The sequence below is a fragment of the Miscanthus floridulus genome, chromosome 9, assembly GCF_019320115.1.
Source record: "Miscanthus floridulus cultivar M001 chromosome 9, ASM1932011v1, whole genome shotgun sequence".
Classification (NCBI taxonomy): domain Eukaryota; kingdom Viridiplantae; phylum Streptophyta; class Magnoliopsida; order Poales; family Poaceae; genus Miscanthus; species Miscanthus floridulus.
The window spans coordinates 2,906,863-2,926,166 of record NC_089588.1 but is presented as its reverse complement, the minus strand read 5'-3'; the positions used below and the strand labels follow the sequence as shown (position 1 = coordinate 2,926,166).

General features: G+C 49.8%; 1 long non-coding RNA gene and 1 pseudogene across 1 annotated transcript; one reads left to right on the top strand and one right to left on the bottom strand.

Moving 5' to 3' along the window:
* The first annotated feature begins 12,071 nt into the window (after positions 1-12,071).
* On the top strand, positions 12,072-13,869 carry LOC136479060 (uncharacterized; annotated as a pseudogene).
* Positions 13,870-16,242: 2,373 nt separating this feature from the next.
* LOC136483285 (uncharacterized) lies at positions 16,243-19,297 on the bottom strand. The gene is made up of 3 exons (XR_010765397.1): positions 18,737-19,297; positions 18,266-18,443; positions 16,243-16,610 (listed from the first exon to the last, which is right to left on the bottom strand). It is a non-coding gene; the product is annotated as an uncharacterized lncRNA (long non-coding RNA).
* Positions 19,298-19,304: the final 7 nt, after the last annotated feature.

Sequence of the window (19,304 nt, the reverse complement as noted above, 5' to 3'; positions counted from 1 at the left end):
AACAGAAATGTCAATTCTTCGCATGGACCTTATGCATAAGAAGATTCTTACAGCAAACAATCTTTTCAAGTGAGGATGGACTAATGACACATATTGCAAGCTCTGCATAAATGATCAGGAAACTCCGGTGCACCTTTGAAAGGACTGTTCTTTTACCAAGGAGGTTTGGAGCTATATAAAACAATGGTTCAACTTCTTAGTGCTAGATTGAGTTAGTACAATAGGTTCCCTGATAGATAAGCCTAGTGTTGACACTTGTATCATACTTTTTGTAAAGTAGGAAAGTAGAAGATGCTCTCTACAGATGCCCTCTGCCCCTCGCCCATAAAAGCAGGGGCAGTGCTATTGTAAAGGACATCCAATTGCATTTTCAATTCCAACAAGCGGCCAAGGCCAAGCTGCCCTCTGGGTTTTCAGATCTAATCTAGATCTGAGATCCATCTCGTGGTTCCTGGCCAACAACAGGTATTAGAACCTAGGTTCTTGAGATTCTGGTGAGCAGCCATGTCTACCGCTAACCAGATCTCAAGAGCGCGTGCCACTGCTGCTGTTGCCGATGCGGTGAGGAACCCTGGTGGTGCAGCAATAGTAGGAGCCAACAACCGCACGATGTGCCTTGCTATCACAGAGGCAACAGCTATGGCAGCAGTCGAGACAGCCAGGCAGGTGGTGGCTACGGCTCAAGCCACGGCGGCCGCGGCTGTAGCGTTGCGCGTTGAGATGGAGCGGGAGCCGGTTGGCGGGTCGTGAAGCCCAGTAGGGCATCGTCCTCTATCATCGTCACCAGAGCGGCATGGCTGGTGGTGTAGACCATGTACCGTGACTCTAGAGTGGGGATGCCATGGCCGATGCTTATGAGGACAAACTACCACGAGTGGAGCCAATTGATGAAGGTAAAGATGTAGGCCCGACAGATATGGGACACGGTCGAGTTCGGAGATGTTGAGTTCCATGACGACCGACGGGCGCTGGAGGCGTTGTGCGCTGCCATGCCACCGGAGATCAGCATCGTGCCACCTCCCTCACCAACAAGGCGATGGCAAAGGAGGCCTGGGACTCCATCGCCACCGCACGTCTCGGCGACCACCGCATCTATCGAGCGACACTGCAGCGGCTCTGATAGGAGTGGGAAGGCCTCGCCTTTAACCTCAGTGAGCAAGTCGAGGACTTTGCCTTTTGCCTTTCACCTTTCTAGCCTGAAGGAGCAGATAGCGCAAAATGGTGACACCGACATCACCGACGCTTGCGCGGTGGAGAAGCTCCTACGCTGCATTTTGAAGAAGTACTCCTAGATCATGCTAATGATCGAGACGCTCCTCAACTTTGAGGTGCTCTCCATCGAGGAGGTCACTGGGAGGATCAAGGCGGTGCAAGATCGCGAGGAGGCGCCTCACACTGAGCCGGGCACCGCCGGAGGCAAGCTGCTCTACATAGCTGAGCAGTGGCGGGCCTTCGACAAGAAGAAGAAGGACGAGGCTTCCGGCTCTGGTCCACCCAGGGAGCGTCATCGCCGACCACGTGTGGCAATAAGGAGGACAAGGGACCCCGGGGGCAGGCTAGTGCTGATGGTGGCGCCACCGCCAAGTGCAAGGCGACCCGAGATGATACCTACCTCAACTATGGTAGGACTGGCCATTGGACCAAGGACTACCGCCTGCCTCCACGCCGTGGTGGGAAGCCCAGGTCGTGCAAGCAGAAGGGCAGGATCATGCCCTTTTCTTGGTGCATGGGTGCGTTGAGCTGTGGCAAGAAATAGGGGAGAAGGAGAAAAATTCAAGCCTTCCCCTTCCCTCATCGGCCAGCTCCGCCCTGCTCCACCTTGATGAGCCGCACACCCACGCTTTCCTCGGCACCGGCCCTGGTGACGACAAGATCGATGGCTGGTACCTCAACATCGGCGCCACCCACCATATGACTGGTCGTCCTGAGTTCTTCTCCAACTTGGACTCCGGCATGCGAGGCTCCATCAAGTTTGGGGACGCCTCCACCATAGAGTTAAAGGGCATCGACTTTGTCGTCTTCACCACCAAGACCGGCGAGCACCGGATGCTCACCGGTGTTTACTACATCCCAGCGCCGAGGAACTCCATCATCAGCTTGGGACAGCTAGATGAGAATGACTCGTGCATGGAGATCGAGCATGGGGTATTGCACATCTGGGATCACCATCGCTGACATCTCGCCAAGGTGAATAGAGGCACAAATCGTGTTTATGTTCTCCATGTGCAGGTGGCGCAACCCGTGTGCCTTGCAGCCCGTCGTGATGACGACGCATGGTGGTGGAACGAGCGCTTCGGGCACCTCAACTTCGAGGCCCTAAAGCTACTCGGTAACAAGGAGATGGTGCGGGGCATGCCACGCATCGACCATGTGGAGTAGTTCTATGACACCTGCATCCTCACCAAGCAGCGGCGGCTCCCCTTTCCCTGCCAGGCGAATTTCCATGCCAAGCAGAAGCTGGAGCTCGTGCAGGCTGACCTCTATGGACCAGTGACTCCGGCCACACCTGGAGGACGATGCTACTTCCTCCTTCTTGTCGACGACGTGTCCCGCTACATGTGGGCGGTCCTGCTTGACACCAAGGCGGCAGTAGCGGACGCCATCAAGCACCACCAAGCAGCTGCCGAGAAGGAGTGCTGCCACAAGCTTCGGGTGCTGCGTACGGACAACAACGGCGAGTTCACGGTGGCTGAGTTCGTGGTGTGCTACGCTGATGAGGGGGTTCAGCGTCACTACTCCATGACATACAATCCGTGGCAGAACGACGTCGTCAAGCGCCAAAACCGGACAGTAGTCACCACCACCCGCACCCTTCTCAAGCAGCGGGGCATGCTGGGGATCTACTGGGGAGAGGCCATGATGACCGTTGTGCACCTGCTCAACCACTCATCGACCAAGGCACTCGATGGCAAGATGCCATATGAGGCCTGGCATGGGCGCAAGCCGGCGGTCAGCTATTTGCGCGTGTTTGGCTGCCTGGCATTCGTCAAGGAGCTTGGCCATGTCGGCAAGCTCGACGATCGCAGCTCACTGGGGGTCTTCATCGGCAACGCTGAAGGGGCTAAGGCCTATCACGTGTTTGACCCGGTGACGCAGTGTGTGCGAGTGGCGCGCAATGTGGTGTTTGACGAAGGTCATGGCTGGGCGTGGGACAAGATGGCTGATGATGGATCGGCAACAGCTCTGCGCGACTTCACCATCAAGTATGCCTAGGCAGAGTCACGTCGACCACTGCATCCACCTCGCCAACCACTGCACCAGCCCTGCCGACCACTTCACCAGCTTCGTCGACCACTTCGCCAGCTCCGCCACGCTCACCATCACCAAATCTGGGGGAGCTCAGCAACTCCTCACCATCAAGTACTCCTAGATCATGCTAATGATCCAGACGCTCCTCAACTTTGAGGTGCTCTCCATCGAGGAGGTCACTGGGAGGATCAAGGCGGTGCAAGATCGCGAGGAGGCGCCTCACACTGAGCCAGGCACCGCCGGAGGCAAGCTGCTCTACATAGCTGAGCAGTGGCGGGCCTTCGACAAGAAGAAGAAGGACGAGGCTTCCGGCTCTGGTCCACCCAGGGAGCGTCATCGCCGACCACGTGTGGCAATAAGGAGGACAAGGGACCCCGGGGGCAGGCTAGTGCTGATGGTGGCGCCACCGCCTAGCGCAAGGCGACCCGAGATGATACCTACCTCAACTATGGTAGGACTAGCCATTGGACCAAGGACTACCGCCTGCCTCCACGCCGTGGTGGGAAGCCCACGTCGTGCAAGCAGAAGGGCAGGATCATGCCCTTTTCTTGGTGCACGGGTGCGTTGAGCTGTGGCAAGAAATAGGGGACAAGGAGAAAAATTCAAGCCTTCCCCTTCCCTCATCGGCCAGCTCCGCCCTGCTCCACCTTGATGAGCCGCACACCCACGCTTTCCTCGGCACCGGCCCTGGTGACGACAAGAACGATGGCTGGTACCTCAACATCGGCGCCACCCACCATATGACTGGTCGTCCTGAGTTCTTCTCCAACTTGGACTTCGGCATGCGAGGCTCCATCAAGTTCGGGGACGCCTCCACCGTAGAGATAAAGGGCATCGACTTCATCGTCTTCGCCACCAAGACCGGCGAGCACCGGATGCTCACCGGTGTTTACTACATCCCAGCGCCGAGGAACTCCATCATTAGCTTGGGACAGCTAGATGAGAATGACTCGTGCATGGAGATCGAGCATGGGGTATTGCACATCTAGGATCACCATCGCTGACATCTCGCCAAGGTGAATAGAGGCACAAATCGTGTTTATGTTCTCCATGTGCAGGTGGCGCAACCCGTGTGCCTTGCAGCCCGTCGCGATGACGACGCATGGTGGTGGAACGAGCGCTTCGGGCACCTCAACTTCGAGGCCCTAAAGCTACTCGGTAACAAGGAGATGGTGTGGGGCATGCCACGCATCGACCATGTGGAGTAGTTCTATGACACCTGCATCCTCACCAAGCAGCGGCGGCTCCCCTTTCCCTGCCAGGCGAATTTCCATGCCAAGCAGAAGCTGGAGCTCGTGCAGGCTGACCTCTATGGACCAGTGACTCCGGCCACACCTGGAGGACGATGCTACTTCCTCCTTCTTGTCGACGACATGTCCTGCTACATGTGGGCGGTCCTGCTTGACACCAAGGCGGCAGCAGCGGACGCCATCAAGCACCACCAAGCAGCTGCCGAGAAGGAGTGCTGCCACAAGCTCCGGGTGTTGCGTACGGACAACAACGGTGAGTTCACGGTGGCTGAGTTCGTGGTGTGCTGCGCTGATGAGGGGGTTCAGCATCACTACTCCGTGCCATACAATCCGCGGCAGAATGGCGTCGTCAAGCGCCAAAACCGGACAGTAGTCACCACCACCCGCACCCTTCTCAAGCAGCAGGGCATGCCGGGGATCTACTGGGGAGAGGCCATGATGACCGTTGTGCACCTGCTCAACCACTCATCGACCAAGGCACTCGATGGCAAGATGCCATATGAGGCCTGGCATGGGCGCAAGCCGGCGGTCAGCTATTTGTGCGTGTTTGGCTGCCTGGCATTCATCAAGGAGCTTGGCCATGTCAGCAAGCTCGACGATCGTAGCTCACTGGGGGTCTTCATCGGCAACGCTGAAGGGGCTAAGGCCTATCACGTGTTTGACCTGGTGACGCAGTGTGTGCGAGTGGCGCGCAATGTGGTGTTTGACAAAGGTCATGGCTGGGCGTGGGACAAGATGGCTGATGATGGATCGGCAACAGCTCTGCGCGACTTCACCATCAAGTATGCCTGGGCAGAGTCACGTCGACCACTGCATCCACCTCGCCAACCACTGCACCAGCCCTGCCGACCACTTCACCAGCTTCGTCGACCACTTCGCCAGCTCTGCCACGCTCACCATCACCAAATCCGGGGGAGCTCAGCAACTCCTCGGTTGTGGTCCAAAGCTCATCGACAGTGCTCGGCAGCTTGTCGGCAACCTAGCCGACCACATAGGTTTCATAGCAGACCGCATCAGCACTACAGTGGACCACTCCAGCACCCACTCCGACCACCGAAGACTGGTCAGCAGTCGTAGGAACTTCACCAGCAGCCGATCCGACCACACCATCTTCGTCCCCTGAGTGCGATATCTCCTACCTTGACTACTGGTCGGCAGTCTGAGATCGAGTTTGCGACTTCGCTGGAGGATGATGAAGACCGCCTAGACGCCTACTACGATAATGAGCCTCTGTTGTACCGCACGATGGCGAACATCCTCGGTGACCAGTCTTCCTTAGGACAGGCAGAGCGGCTCTTCACCCAGCTTCATCTGACGCAAGCCGGTGAGCCAACCACTTATGCTGAAGCGTAGGGTGATCCGGCGTGGCGGGCGGCGATGGAGCAGGAGCTCAAGTCCGTCAAGCAGAACCGCACTTGGGAGTTGGTGCCACTGCCCAGCGGCCACCGCCCCATCACCCTCAAATGGGTGTTCAAGATCAAGAAGGATGAGCAGGGCGTGGTGATCAAGCACAAGGCGCGGCTTGTGCTGCGTGGCTTCGTCCAGCAAGAGGGGATCAACTACGACGACGCCTTCGCCCCTTTGGCGTGCATGGAGTCAGTCCATGTCCTCCTCATGCTGGTGGCTCAGGAGGGGTGGCGGGTGCACCACATGGACGTCAAGTCCGTCTTCCTCAACAACGACTTGAAGGAGGAAGTGTACGTGCACCAGCCACCGGGCTTCATCGTTGCCGAAGAAGAGGGCAAGGTGTACCGCCTGTGCAAGGCTCTCTACGGCCTGTGGCAAGCCCCGTGAGCCTGGAACACAAAGCTTGACGCCATGCTCAAGAAGATGAGCTTCCAGCAGAGCGCGCATGAGGCGGCGGTGTACCGGCGGGGCAGTGGGCGCTCTGTCCTACTCATCGGTGTCTATGTCGATGACCTCATCATCACCGGCGCTGAAGGAGACAGAGTGGAGGCGTTCAAGGCACAAATGAAGAAGGAATTCAACACGAGCGACCTTGGCCTCCTCTGCTTCTACCTCGGCGTCGAAGTGCACCAAGACGCCAGCGGCATCGCCCTGTGCCAAACCCACTACGCTAAGCGCATCCTCGAGCTCGGCGGCATGACAGGCCCAAACTGTGATGGAGGAGCGGCTTAAGCTAAGTCGGGACAGCACGGCGGAGGAGGTCGACTCCACACACTACTAGAGGCTGATCGGAAGCTTGCGCTACCTGGTCCATACCCGGCCGGACCTTGCGTTCGCCGTCAGGTACGTAAGCTGGTTCATGGAGCGGCCCACGATGGAGCATCTGCAGGCCATCAAGCGCGTCCTTCACTACGTGGCGGCCACCCTCAACTACGGTCTTCACTGCGGCAGGCCCCCCAACATAGCGTGCTTCGTCAGCTACTGCGATAGTGACCTCACCGGCGACGTGGACCCCAACAAGAGCACAACCGGGAACATGTTCTTCCTCGGTGGTTGCTTGGTCAGCTGGCAGTCCCTCGAGCAGGTGGTGGCCCTCTAGAGGTGTGAAGCAGAGTACATCGCCACCACCACTGTAGCAACTCGGGCTCTCTGGCTATCGAGGATGCTGGCAGAGCTCCTCGGCAGAAATGTGGATGTGGTTGGGCTGAAGGTGGACAGCAAGTCTGCTCTAGCTCTGGCCAAGAATCCTGTCTTCCATGAAAGAAGCAAGCACATTCGCATCAAGTACCATTTCATCAGGGATTACTTGGAGGATGGGAGCATCAAGGCTAGCCACATTGCCACCACTGATCAGCTGACTGGTATCCTCACCAAGTCGCTGGAAAAGCTCAAGTTCCAAGAGATGAGGAAGAGGATTGGGCTACAGCAGATCACTTTCAGTGCTCGGCACAAGGCTTAGGGGGAGAATGATAGATAAGCCTAGTGTCGACACTTGTATCTTACTTTTCTGTAAAGTAGAAAAGTAGAAGATGCTCTCTGCAGATGCCCTCTGCCCCTTGCTCATAAAAGCAGGGGCAGTGCTATTGTAAAGAACATCCAATTGCATTTTCAATTCCAACGAGCGGCCAAGGCCAAGCTGCCCTCTGGCTTTCCAGATCCGATCTAGATCTGAGATCCATCTCGTGGTTCCTGGCCAACATTCCCTACATACTTATTGGTGGAGATGCCGACGGAAAATTGACAGAAATCAAAGAAGGAAGGTAGATGGGATTTTCATCACCTTTTGGTGGAACATTTGGAAAGAGAGAAATAGAAGGATCTTTCGAAACAGCTCTCTTAGCCCAATGCAGGTTGCTGGCCTTTGCAAGGATGATATTTTGCAGTATCAGATGGCAATGGCACCCCAGGAATGACGAACCACAACCTCAGTAGTGCAGCAGTTCCTATCATTTTTTTTGTTTTCTTGTTGGTCTTCTGGTCCTTGGCCAACCCCCGGTTGGAGGTGGTTCCAGCTGTTTTCAGTAGCTGGTTTCTTCTGTTCTGTGTCAGGGGGGTTGGCCTTGGGTAGCAGCTACTTCTCGGTTGCGTTCTGTAAAGTCTTGTACAGATCCCCCCCCCCCCCCCCCCCCCCGCCCTTCCTTTTCTATCGTCTAATAAAACTTGCGGCAAAGCTTTTGCCGTCCTTTCCAAAAAAAATCGCCGACTACTCTGATGAAAAGAGATGGATTTCAGATCTATTAGAGGAGTAGCTGCATCCAGAGCACTATCAATCTTCGAAGATCCCCCCAAGATCCATCCCCCCCCCCCCCCCCCCCCCCCCCCCCCCCCCTTTTCTATCGTCTAATAAAACTTGTGGCAAAGCTTTTGCCGTCCTTTCCAAAAAAAATCGCCGACTACTCTGATGAAAAGAGATGGATTTCAGATCTATTAGAGGAGTAGCTGCATCCAGAGCACTATCAATCTTCGAAGATCTGCAAACTCTTGAGACAATGGAAGCAAGCAAGGATTTGCCAGACCAACTGGAGAAACTGATGAAACTTGGAAGCTTGTCCGTTGATAACATAAGCAACCATCAATGTAAAATACTCTTTGCTGCTGTGTCAAAGCTACCATCTTTCAAGTCTGACTCTTTCTGCGTGTAGTGAAACAGAAGAATTGTCCTTCAAAGATCTCAGACCAACATCAAACAAGCTCAAGAGGCTGATTGTAAAGGGAAATTGGGAAACCGGGATGCTTCAATGTCCAATATTCCAGGAATATGGAGGAAATCTCAACTACCTCGAGATAAGCTGGTGCCAGCTCGATGAAGATCAACTGTGGACACTGGCATCACTAAATAACCTAACGTACTTGTGCCTTAGGGCATGTACAACCCACAGATTGGAGTTCGTCTCTAAGCGCCTCGAATCTATCATACAGACAGATATAAAGATAGGTCATACAACCCATAAAGAGGGTCCGTCTCTATGCTATTTTAATGCTTTGCATGTAGCTAGGATCTACAATGGGTACGCCCTTTTATTGTTGTGGCTACTTGATAGAAAATGTATCAAGGATAAATAAGAGCAACATGATACCAAAGAAAGCATGCCATATAGGAAGATCCCGAGTTGCCACTGCTTCAAGGATCATAGTAGCAAAGCTCTATTCACATTAAAAAAAATAGTAGTGCACCATAATCAGACAACAGCTAGCATCCTGATAGCTCGGTTCACATTCAGAAAATAGCAGCACATTTAGAAAATAGCAGCACATATAGGATAGAGTTCACATTCAGATAAGATAAAGTTCCTGGACAGTAGGTAATAGTTGCTACAACATTCATAGCTGCAAGTCCTCATAGCCCAGGGTTTTGCAATAAAGCTAACAGGATGATGATGTTCATAGCAGTTCACAGCAAGCTTAATTTCAATCTCCACGGCAGCAGTCTTCACAGTAACTTTACATCAGCTTCACACTGCACACATTCAGAAAAATAGCACATTCAGAAAAATCACAGTGCTCACAGGCTTGCTCTAACTGAAGATTCAGAAAACTGGCTCAGAAAATTGGCACTCAACTGAAGATAGGATCATTGTAGTACTATGTGCAGATTTAACTATATCTGGTCTAACATCTAGCCCTGGCGTAAGCATCACTGTAAACAAAGGGGGTGCACATCAAAGAAATCTTAAACTGATAGCATATAGCAATCGAAGCAAACACTAGTAGGTACTACAAGCAGCAGCACGCATCTCTGTCAAAGTTGGGGAAGCCGCCTCCGCTGGATCCATCGATGGACGATGGCGCCGTGGCTCTGTCAAACATATTTGAGCTTCTATTGCACTGTCAAACAAAATAGCGCATCTCTGTCAAACAATCCCAGGGACTGGCACTGACCTGCTCAGGGCGGAGCTCACCCGCGTGGCTCCCGGTGGCCAGGGTGGAGCCGCGGAGGTCGCCTGCGCGGCTCACGGTGGCCGGGACGGAGCTCACCCGTTCGCAGCCCACGGTGCGTGGAGCTAGCCCGCGCGTCCCGCGGCGGCATGGCGGAGGTCGGCGCACGCATCTTGCAACGCGGCCCGCGGTGGAGGTCGCCGCGCGCAGCTCGCGGCACGGCGGAGGTTGCCACACGCAGCCCACGGCGTGGCGGAGCTCGACCGCGCTGCTCGCAACGGCCAGGGCGCCCAACATCCCCCCACGCGCGCGAATACCAGATTCAGTGTGTGCCCGCGCGGGATCCGCATCCTTCGGCGAGTCGAGAAGACGACTCCTACAACGCTGCTTCACCAGGCGATTCGGCCTCGGAGCACGGGTCCTCGCCGTCGCCTCGCGAGGCGACGGGGCATCCGTCTGCAAGCCGAACGAGGGTGTATTTGGCAAAAACGGTAACAAAGAGACAGGGGAAGAGACGCCGTTGTACGTGCCCTTAATAGAGTAAAAAGTGAGCAAAAATTTGTCATTCGTGCAGGAGGCTTCCAACACCTCAAGACCCTTTGCTTAAAGGATATGCATGATGTTGTCTTATTGAAGATCGAAAAAGATGCCATTCCTTGCATTGAAGCATTGCATCTTATGTCAATGCCAAAGTTGGGGTTCATCCCTGAAGGTATTGAATTCCTTAGTTCCCTCAAGAAGCTTGTAATGGATATGGATACTCTGCACCCAGATTTTGAAGACCGATGGAATGAGTTTCGGTGGCTCATTCATATTCGAGAGATCCAAAAGATTTAGGGGCTTTGCAATATTTTTGTCTTTTACATCAACTGGCCTTACTATCTGGCATTTTAGCATTTAAATAGCGTAATAATAAACTGTCATCGTAGTGATCTGTGAGTTTACCATTGCTTGTGTGTATTTGATGAAACATTGCTCTTCATTAGAGGATGGACCAAGAGCCTAAAATCAGAATTACATGTATATTTTTCAAATTTGAGTTGTAATTTTGTTTAAACTTTCTTTTTCTTCATAGGGGAAACCCTTAGCAGGGTGCCAAGGTATGAGGTTTTTTAACGAGGCGGTATCCTTTGTAAACATTACAATATGCAATACATTAAACTTTCCCCCGTATTTCTCTCCCTGTGATTGTACATGACAGAATGCCAAAGCAAAGCTGCCCTTGTACATGAAGTGCGCTCGATTATCACCAGGGCCTTGATGACAAAACAAAAATATAAGTCTCACGCTCAACTCATCGTGACCAACTAACCAACACCATCCAAGCAATCTCAGCAAATTAGTTGTCATCATTGCTAAAAAAAAACTTAATTGAAAGCAAACGCCTTTCATCATTCAAACAAGACATCGCATCATTGTAAAACAAAAGTGTCGATTCAATATGACCAAGGCCATCATCTCTAGTGACGTTTCATTTCATTCATAAACGAATTGATCGAAATACTCAAAATTTATTTCTACAGAACCAACCACAACCATTAAACATACGTAAAATGCTATTTCCATTGGCACTTCCTATAACTGCCAATGTGCAAGGCCAGATTTGCACAAACAGGGTTGAATACATCTCCATAGGCAGTGGCTTAGAGCATTTACAAGAGACTGTTTATATCTTTCCTAGTTTACAGGAATAGAGATTTTGATGAAAAAATACTCTCCAACAGACTCTTCAATTAGATATCCAAATATAGATATCCTCTATTCCGGATTTCTCGCTAGCCAAAAATGAAGAGCAAGGATAGCTCTATAGACTGCGCACAATATATAGATATAGAAAACAACTTTTACTCAAATGACTCTCCAAATGATGATTTATAGAGTAGATTTTAGGAAGGCTCTTGGAGATGCTCTTATACAAACCGCATATACTAACTATTGCAAAGCAACAAAAAGAAGTAATTCTCCTGCGTAATCCATAAGAAAAAAGAAGTAATTCTGGGAATGGAAACCGCTCCTCTGGGTGGGGACACGCCGTGGCCGGCACAAGCAACCGCTGCTTCTCCGTGTGGATGCCTATTGAGTGTGTCATCGCCAGCGCATGTCGCGTACATAGTGTTGTCCACGTGTTTCCATACGGTTATTCTTTCACTAGAAAAATTTAGTCATCCTAGGGAAAATTCATTTCCCAATAGTGTTGTTTCAAAACCGAAGGGAAATCTAACTTTTCCTGGGAATCTCATTGTTTTCCTAGGGGTAAACCAGTGAAATAGTCTCAAAACATAATACATGATGCCCTTGTGGTATGCATCCTTAGAATCTTTTAACAAACTGTAGGTGAATGAATCCCGCAGGCGCATCCTTGAAATTTTCAAGCGAGCATGGTGATTGGTGAGACCAAGTGGGACTGAACCACCTGGCAGCTTCGACAGAGCAATGCTACTGATGGTCTGCATCACAACCTTGCCCGTGATCTGGTCCGTGACATCACCTATCCCCGGAGATACCTGGCTTTCTTCTACTGCAACGCGACAGCTTTCGTCGCATCGCTGGTTATCCTGATCATCCGCCTAAGCAGCACATTCAGCACCCAAGGAATCAAGTACTACGCACTGCAGGTCGCCATGATCCCACCTTCTTGGGCTAATTGGCGCCAATGCTGCTTGAATTTGCAGGCAAGTGTCCAAATCGGTGTACATCTCATTGATTGTGGTTCCAGTGTTCCTCTATGTCGTCATCCATGTTCTGGTGTTCATGCTTGAAGTCTTCCCAAATCATGCCACATGGAAGGAAATGGTGAAGGACAAGCTGGAGAAGTCTGTGCCCGTATGGCTATGGCTCAAGAAGTTGTTTGAGCCGCAGACCGAGGAGGAAGATGAGGAAATGAAATGGAAATTGGAGAAGAACCGCAAGCTTCTGCTGCTCCTTGCCATTCTTGCAGCAGGCCTCACATACCAGGCCGGCATGAGTCCCCCGGACGGCTTCTGGCAACAGAACAAGACTGGCCATGTCGTCGGCAACCCAGTGCTCAATGACAACTATCGACGTCGTTACCTGGCTTTCTTTTACTGCAATGCAACTGCCTTCGTTGCATCTCTGGCCATCATCATGCTGCTGGTTAACAGAAAGCTTTCGACAAAGGGGATACAGTCCTATGCACTCAGGGTGTGCGTGATCCTTGACCTGGTCGGGCTCATGGGTGCCTTTGCTGCAGGGAGCTCCAGGAAGGTATCCACATCCATATATGTCTTCGTCCTGGTCTTTGCAGTTCTAGTATGCATCACGCTCCAAGTTATTCTGGTTGTGTCAGAGTCGGTTCAGGGTCTCTTGCAGGGACTCCTGTCCTTCTTTGACATAACGGAGGACGAAGCTGAGGACATATTGCCGCATACAGCTGCTGATGCAGAGGCACGAGATCCCTGGTTTGATAAGTTGCCCAAATACTTGTTGCTGCTGGCTGCACTTGCAGCGGCTGTCACTTATCAAGCCGCCATGAGCCCGCCCGGTGGGGTCTGGGGCAATGGCCAAGTTGGCCACATAGCTGGTGATCCGGTTCTTCGGAGCACCTATCCACGCCGGTACAAGGCCTTCTTCTACTGCAACGCGACTTCCTTCATGGCTTCTCCGGTGATTATGGTTTTGCTCCTGATCAAAAGAGTGAGCAGCGCACAGTCAGCGATCTTGGCACTGCATGCTTCCATGATCCTGGACTTGTTTGGTCTCATGGGTGCCTATGCCGCCGGGAGCAGCAGGAGAGTCAGGACAAGTGCTTACATCTTGGCATTGGTGGTTGGGGTATCCGCATACATTGTTGTTCTTGTTGTCGTGTCCATAGGTATTGCAAAATGGGTGAAAAGAGTCATGTATGAAATGAGAGAACGGCTGATCCGGTGCTTCTCTCTAGAAGATTTGTAGAACCTGATGCCAAGAGCATAGAAGGGGAAGTCACAGGTGTGAAGGTTGTAGCCTTGTAATTACTATCTTTGTAAATGTATCTTTTGAACATTAGGTAGGCATCCAAATCTAGCATATTGTCTTTTAGAGCCATTGCTGTAATTTGACTAATCCATTGCGGCATTTCTTCACAACTCCTTTACTAGTGGCGCCTGAAAACTTGATTCCGTCCAGCAGACCATGTTCCTTGGAACTTTGAATAAGAAAACAAGAAGGTTGACACTTCTTTGCAACTGACCTGAATGAACGAAAGCATTTGATCAATAACAGAATTTGTGGGATCTAAGTTGCTGAGGTCTGACTGCATGTCTGTAAAAGTAAAGGAACTGAATGATTGAAGGTTCTATATTTGTATACTAATTAACTAAGGGCTTGTTCGGCAGGCTGGTTGAATAAGCCAAAATACTGTTCCGGCTGGATTGTTATGAGAGAAAAATCATGTTCTGGCTGAAAAGCACTGTTCATATAAACAGTGTCCGTGTGAGTGGGGAATCCAGCCCCAGCCAGCAAACAAGCCAGCCGAACAAGCCCTAAGTAGCAGCCACAAAAGCCCCAATTTACACTTCATTACCGTTTTGTCTAGTGAAAGGGCAAGGAAAACATCCTTTCCTAATTTCAATAACAGAAACTCGTAAAACAACCATCAAAAGTCTTATATAGAAATAAAAATCTTCCTCTTAGAGTAATTAAGATTTAAGCATGTAAAGTCCTAAGAGAAGAACAAACTAGCAGGTGCACCCACAAACTACCATCTTTTCAGCTGATAATGGCTAGCAGATGCTACGGCACATGTTACTATCAGCATACACATAACAATACTAATTGTATCACTCATGAGATAAATACAACTCTCTCAACTGGAACCACCTCTTATTTCTGCATTAGGTTCTATAAATGGAAGAACATCTAGGGAAGGAGTGGACAGACTCAGAGTGAACTGGTGCAGGGACAAACTTAATCCAAAATGGATATAGCAGTTTCAAGAATACAGTTATTTTCGTAATAACAGTTCAATTTCTAAGCAAGAGAAAATTTCAGAGATTATCCAGTAAGAGAACAGAAAGTAAAGACAGATTTGCATAGAGAAGACATAGTAAGCATTTGAATTTGGGGGTATCATCGAACCATGCATAAAAAGTGTGCCTACCTACATTTTTCAGAGACTCACAATAAAGGTCCCAAACATGCTGTAAAGCTTCACCCTTTCCATATTTTGATGTCAATTTTGGGGTTCTTCACTTTGAGGGAGGATTGCATGGGACAACAACTGTGTCAGTATATGGAATCCACAAGTACTTAATATGTTTGTTTTCGGAAATCCACTTCCTACACATTAGGTAGGCATCCAAATCTAGCCCATTATCTTTTAGAGACAGATAATTTGACTGATCGATTGTGGCATTTCTTCACAGCTCCTTTACTACTAGCGCCTGAAAACTTGATTCCATCCAGCAAACCATGTTCCTTGGAACTTTAAATAAGAAAACAAGAAGGTTGATACACTCCTTTGCAACAGACTGAATGAACGAACCCCATGTCCTGCTTCTCCTGAATGGATGGACTCGAAGTTCTGCAGCGTGAGGCCATGTTCCTTGAGCTCCGAGACACGTATCGCTGCCTGCACTGGTGACGGTCTTCCTCTTAGCATCAACGTCGAGCACCTTGTCCATGAGCTGGAGGCCGACCATCTCGGCCAAGTGAGTGCGATCCGTTGTGGGACCCGAGCGGCCTGAGATTGCACCGCTCCTTGTGCACGGCGACTAGGGCCGGGATGCGGGAGCGAGTCCGTCTGGAGCAGGACGCAGGCGTGGACCTCGTGGGTGCCGTGGAGGTCCTCCGGCAGCGGCGCGTACCGGAACAGGACGGCCTCCTTGTGCAGCGCATCGCCGGGCAACGGGAAGGAGTAGTAGGTCGCCGCGCTGAAGCCGAGGACACCGGGGAGGGGGCGGAGGATGTTGAGGTGGTGGACAGTGGGTATACCGCCGCTAGGGAGGCGGCCGCGGCGGGAGAGGATGTACCGCATCGTGCGTGCCGTTGGGCGCGGCGGCAAGGTGGGGTGATTGGGCTCATGGCCCATATGATCCAGTCAACAGGCCCATGAGTTAGAAAAGGATTTGTGGCTTGCCGGACCGTTGCTGGTAATTCCTGCGTTGTTTGGTTTGGTTAACGCCGCACAGCGGATCAAGAGAAATACGGCCCAGTTTAAACAGTAAGCAGGCAATGCTGTGGACGTGCAAACGCCACAGTCGCCTTTGGACTTTGCCCTAGAAATGAAATTGAAGTAGCGGTCAGAATTGAATTACAAAATTCATGATTCATGAAGAATATATATTGTAAAATTCTGGCCAACTTCATCATACTAGGGCAACCCCTTTTTTGTATTTTGGAAAATAATTTAATGCAATTTCACAATATATATTCTCACTTTAGTTATATTGCGACCATCCTTTTTTTACTTCATCATTCATGCAAATAGTGAGATTTTCTGTTCATCCGACCTTTGTTCAACACAGCACAGCACAGTGACCTTTGTTACAAAGGACTTAATAATCATTATGAAACTAACACTTTCAAGTTTAAACACAGCACCGAATATTGATACACACTGATTATCCAGAGTTCTAAATGCTCTGAACATTCATACAACTGAAAAGTCTTTGCAAAAGTCTTCTGAATATGCTGACCTGAATAATCTTACCATATTTCAGATTAGATGCAAAATGTTATTATGAAAGTGTGTTTACGAACATCTTAGTATTCCAATGTGGTCCATCCTCCAATATATGTTTCCATAACAATGATTCTTTGTGATGACAAATGCATCCTGCTTTCCCCAAATAAATGATACATCTTCAGATTCTTTGCCTGGATGTGATTCTAGATTAAAATGTAAAATGTGAGTCATTTTCAAACAATACTGGCAGTAAGAAGAGAAGAGACACAAGCAAGTTCAAAGCATGCCAAATTTCTGAAACATTCAGAACAACGTTACTGAAATTCATAGAACTCCACCAGAAAACTCTGAATAGGTACCCAATACAAAGTTGTGACTGAAGGAATTTACAAAAATTATAAAGAAGTCCATTCAGAGACACTGCAGAAGGTATACAAAGGAGGATAAACATATGGAGTTGCAAAAGCAGCCTTGATGATTCCTTGAGGACACAGAAAAATCACCATAAAATGGTTTCAAGTCCCAACAACACACAGGATTGATAATGGGGTGCCACGCACCAGCCAACCAATTAACTAAAACATTAGGATGAATGAAATAGGTCCCATCAAATTAGGTTGATGTTCGATTGCTAGAGACATTTTGTTTGGCTGATGTTGGATTTCAACTATACAAGCTCTTTAAAATAAGATCGTTATATTATTTTGTATTATCCATGCAAAATAAAATTCACTCTCTAATTGTTTTCCTGTCAACGAAGTCATCTTTAGAACATTTCATATGTGCTGCAGCACTCAGTGACTCTCACCTTTTGGTTATGACTGCATTTGATCACACATTTTATAGCTGCAGAGAATTTGTGGGATCTAAGTAGCTGAGGTCCGTCTGGCTGCACGGTCTGTAAAAGTAAAGGAACTGAATGCTTGAAGGTTCTATATTTGTATACTAATTTAACTAACGTGCTTTTCGGTTGCATAAAGGTAATGTCAACGGAAATGGAACCTTTCTGCCGCTGGAATGGGAAAGAAATTGTTGATTACGTATTTTGTTTGGTTCGACCATGGTAACAAGTCGGGTGGGAGTGGAATGGTTTGCCGATCGATTCGGACGTAAGCGACATACTGAAGCGTGGGATTGATTACCCTGCTATAGGATCCTGTTGGTGGTGAAACAAACATAAAGTATCGCCATCAGTTCACAACTTCACATTGTGATCGGTTCACGTCCATAAATGATCGAACCAAACAGCACCTAAGTAGCAGCCACAAAAGCCCCAATTTACACTTCATCGCCGTTTTGTCTAGTGAAAGGGCAAGGAAAACATCCTTTCTTAATTTCAATCACAGAAACTCATAAAACATCCATCAAATGTCTTACATAGAAATAAAAATCTTCCTCTGAGAGTAATTAAGCAAGTAAAGTCCTAAGAGAAGAACAAACTAGCAGGTGCACCCACAAACTACCATCTTTTCAGCTGAAAATGGCTAGCAGATGCTACTGCACATGTTACTATCAGCATAAGCATAACAATACTAATTGTATCACTCATGAGGTAAATACAAGTCTCTCAACTGAAACCACCTCTTATTTCAGCATTAGGTTCAATAAATGGAAGAACATCTAGGGAAGGAGAGGACAGACTCAGACAGAAATGGTGTAGGGACAAACTTAATCCAAAATGGATACAGCACTTTCAAGAATACAGTTATTTTCATAATGTCAGTTCAATTTCTAAGCAAGAGGAAATTTCGGAGATTATCCAGTAAGAGAACAGAAAGTAAAGACACATTTGCATAGAGAAGACCATAGTAAGCATTCAAATTTGGGGGTATCATCAAACCATAAAAAGTATGCTTACCTATATTTCTCAGTGACTCACAATATAGGTCCTGAACATGCTGTAAAGCTTCACCATTTCCATATTTTGATGTCAATTTAGGGGTTCTCCACTTTGAGGGAGGATTGAATTGGACACTGTGTCAGCAGTATATGGAATCCACAAGTACTTAATATGTTTGTTTTCAGAGATCCACTTCCTGCACAAGGGGAGAAAGGAAGAAATTTGAGGATGTTACAACTGCATAGGGAAGTCACAGCCTCACAGGTGTGTGAAGGTTGTAGCCATGTATGTAATTATCTTCGCAAATATATCTTTTGAACATTAGGTAGGCATCCAAATCTAGCCTATTGTCTTCTAGAGGCCATTGCTGTAATGAATTTCTTCACAACTCCTTTACTACTGGCGCCTGAAAACTCGATTCCATCCAGCAAACAATGTTCCTTGGAACTTTAAATAAGAAAACAAGGTTGATACTTTTTTGCAACAGACCTGAATGAACAAATACCATGTTCCTGCTTCTCCTGAATGGATGGACTCGAAGTTCTGCAGTGTGAGGCTATGTTCCTTGAGCTCGAGACACGTATCGCTGCCTGCACTGGTGACGGTCTTCCTCTTAGCATCAACGTCGACCACCTTGTCCATGAGCTGGAGGCCGACCATCTCGGCCAAGTGAGCGCGATCCCGTTGGGGGACCCGAGCGGCCTGAGCTTGCGCTGCTCCTTGCGCGGCGGCGAGCGCGCCGACGAGGGCCGGGATGCGGGAGCGAGTCCGTCTGGAGCAGGACGCAGGCGTGGACTTCGTGGGTGCCGTGGAGGTCCTCTGGCAGCGGCGCGTACCGAAACAGGACGGTCTCCTTGTGCAGCGCATCGCCGGGCAACGGGAAGGAGTAGTAGGTTGCCGCGCCGCAGCCGAGGATACCGGGGAGGGAGCGGAGGAGGTGGAGGTGGTGGACGGTGGGTATACCGCCGCTAGGGAGGCGGCGGCGGCGGGAGAGGATGTATCGTGCGTGCCGTTGGCGCGGCGGCAAGGTGGGGTGAGTTGTTGGGCTCATAGCCCA